Genomic DNA, 3,642 nt, shown 5'->3' on the forward strand with positions numbered 1-3,642 from the left:
AATGAACAAGATTTCTGGAATCATCACTTGCTTTCATTGATCTCTTAGATATATATACAAAGTGAAGGAGTGTGTCCGTACGGACACAACTGTTAGTGTTCAAAGGACATATCCCTTTGATGACAATGGTTAACTGTCTATACTAATCCTAACTGCCTCTATCAATGGATGAGATCATCCTGTGAAACAATGTCGTTTGGATGGATGTGTCCCTTCGGCCAGAGGGTGCTGTTTCACAACAAAGGACTCCCAACTTCAGGGCCATCACTTCGGTGCATAACCTTGACTTGCAACTATGCAGAGAACAGAAGATCGTATCATCCAAGCTATGACGATTGGGTAAGCGCAATCAGTGGTCAGAATACATGAGCCACCATAATCTGCAGGTTGGGGAGCCGTGTAAACTGCATTAAGCTGCCATCAAATGACACGACAGTATATGGTAACCAGCTACGAATCATTTGGCTTCCTCTCCATTTGTATTGACCAGAAAATCCGTGCTGCTGACTCTAAAGCCGTCTGTGCGTTATGCGGAACAACCCTGATTACATGGTTCTGCTGGTCCTGGCCTCCAGATGACGGCTGAGGCTGGGCATTCGGAACTGAAGCAGTCTGTGCGTTACGCGGAACAACCCTGATTACATGGTTCTGCTGGTCCCGGCCTCCAGATGAGGGCTGAGGCTGGGCATTCAGAACTGAAGCAGTGGGAAAGAATGACACCGGGCCACTTCCATCACCTTGAGCTTGAAGCCTATCAAAAGGGCTGCTGGCGCTGCTGGCTTGTGGCTCGCTGTCCCTTGATGCAAGAAATCTCCAAATGCCACTGGAGTGTGACATGTTACATGAGATCAGCGACTGCTGTTCCATGTGCCCATGAGGCTGTGGCGCAGCAGCATGGCTCCCTTGCTCCACTGCAGATGCTGGTGTTCCTGGATTCATCACTGGCATACTGAAAGGTGGGAAGTAGTTCATATGCATGGCAGGAGCACCAGGAGGGACCATATGCTGTGGCTGGTGAGGCATAGGAACACCATATGGTGTAGAAGGCAGTCTAATCGGAGTACAGTTGGCGTAAAATGGTGTCAACAGATTTGCAACTGGGGGACAAGGGCCAGCATAAGGCTAATAGACAAGACCTTCAGAAGGCGACATAACTGGGACAAGCCACTGATTCTGTGCGGATTCATGCACCAGTTATTCTGTTTGTTGTCAGGAGCAACAGGAATAGCTGGAGGGTTGCTTGTAAAGGTTTCGTTTGCTGCAGCTTGATCATCATGGTTGTCGCTAAGTCCAATATCACGAGAATGGTGCGACGGGTTTCCTTCCGTGTTTTGTTTTGATAGCTCTGGTTGCTCTAGAGTTGGCTGGATATCATCTTTGTTTGTGATTGACAGGGTCTGAACTTTCAAATTTCCTTTAGGAAGGTTGTTCCTTTTGCCCATTAAGGCATTACCAAGGACAGGATCACCTTCAATAAGCAGATGTGGAGATGCTGCAATCAACTTCTGCACCTGCTTGGAAGTCAATTACAAGCTGGGTTATAATGGCATTGTGCAAAAGAATGTATCACATAAGCTAACCTAGTTATGAATGGGAAAAGGAAGAAAGATCTATTTATTTCCTGAAGACTCACTTTTATCAGCTTATGCAGCTCGAACACTTGGACAGCAAAAAACCTCTGCTGACTGTAGATTTTAACAGAACAAAATGTCAAACATCAGAAAAGCTATTATGCAGCAATCCGGAAATCAAGAAAGCAATATTTGCAATATCAGTCTAACAAGTAACGTACTGTTCTTTTGGATGAAAATGTGTTTCTACTTAAAAAAAAAAGCAAAAACTGAAGGCATTCAGGATTCATATTATCTACAGTTTATTAAAAAGTACAACAGCATAGCTAGGTACTGAAAACCAAACTAAGAGACATATCATCTTCATGTTTTTTTCTTCCATATGACAATCAACTGAAAACTAAAACAAAATGAAATTAAGCAAAGTGAAACATATAAAATAGTAATTTTCTAAACAACGCAACAAATACTTGGTACAAAACTACAAAGCAGCTATTCAAGCACCATATACTTACTTCTGAATAGCTCTTCTCGCCTTCCAGAAATGCTTTGCACCAATTGCACCAACAATTTCATCTGGAGAGAGCTCCCACCCAGGTATGCATTCCACTGAGGAGTCAGATAAATCATCATTTTGCTCTCCATTGTGATGTTCTCGTTTTCTCTTTGCACCACCTTCCCGTGGGTTTCGTTCCAGTAAATTAGAATTCCAGTTAGAGCAATCTACATCAGTACATGGTTTACAGGATGATGGATTTCTAGTTGCTGTAGGGTTCTTTGCTTCTGTGGATTTTCCATTCACGCTTGTAGGTTGGCGACTGTTATTGTCAGAACGATTTATATTACTCACCTTATTCCTCATTTGACATAGTTTAGCATATTTGTCTTTGAACTTTTCTGATGCCTGAACTGATGAATTCTTTTCTTTAGCTTCCACACCTTTTGAACCTTGCCCTGATTCTTTCTCCTTAACCTTTGGAGAATTCATTAACCTCATATCAGCTTCATTGATTTTGTCCAAGTGCTTATTCACAGTACTATAGCACTTTGCAGATGATTTGGACACTGCAGAAGGACTTTTGTGTGGATTTGTAGCAGATTGGGGTTTTGATTTATCTGCATGTTCTTGAGTAGAATATCGATAAAATCTAGGAGAACAGATGGAAGGAACCATAAATTCATCATCATTGACCACTTTCTTCCCAGAAGACTTGATGGTGTTGCCCACTCTATGCTGTGGGGTGCACTCGGCAATTGATTTTGAAGCACAGACATCCTTGCTCTTGGTCTGTAAGGACATCCTCAGAGATTCTCTTCTTGTACTATTTGACTGCCCATTGATAGAGTTTCCTTTGAACTTTTCAGATGAACGAGCAGGTTCATTTGAAGGCACATCGAAGGGCTGGAACAGAGCCCTGTTATAACCATAAACCTGGATGGAGAAACTCTGTCAGTACTTTGTAAAATTTATTGAAAAATTTGTTAGAACTCTAAGTTCCTATCTTCGTTTGCCAAGGCCCATCCAGTTAGGATCCCTCCATGCAAACTGGTAGATAGTACTTTCAAAGCATCCAGCAACTTTCATTTAAAACTAGATTAGAGGTGAGAAATGGAGTACCTAAGTGTCAAAATCCCAATTCATTCTTTGCTCACCGCTTTACCCCGCAAAATGGGGGAGAATAGGAAGAGAATCATGAGTGCAGGCAGCCCCTTGTTTTCTTTTCTTTTTTGCTATTATTTCTATGGGAATCTAACTATCAAGTACCTAGTCTTTTTACCTCCGTATTTGCAAGTAATTGATGTCTTGTCGGTGGTTGTAACATGGTTGTACTCTGGAGTCTGGATATTTTTTTCTGTCCTCCAATTTTGTAGAAAATATGATAGACAAGCATATCATTACAGGATATATATTAAAGATCATAACAAATGAACCTGCAAATAAATTTATGTCAGGCACTAGCTTTTCCTACTGATTGTTAATCATTTCCTATTTCTTTCTGAACCTTTCCATATGTACTACAAAGTAAACTCTCAGCAAAGAAACCCCCCGTAATGTTTAATCCCAAACACA

General features: G+C 41.7%; 1 pseudogene; it reads right to left on the bottom strand.

Annotated features, from left to right (window-relative positions):
* Positions 1–247: 247 nt before the first annotated feature.
* Positions 248–3,329, bottom strand: LOC136452308 (protein HEADING DATE 3B-like; annotated as a pseudogene).
* Between the last annotated feature and the right edge of the window lie 313 nt (positions 3,330–3,642).

The sequence above is a fragment of the Miscanthus floridulus genome, chromosome 5, assembly GCF_019320115.1.
Source record: "Miscanthus floridulus cultivar M001 chromosome 5, ASM1932011v1, whole genome shotgun sequence".
In the NCBI taxonomy this organism is placed as follows: Eukaryota; Viridiplantae; Streptophyta; class Magnoliopsida; order Poales; family Poaceae; genus Miscanthus; species Miscanthus floridulus.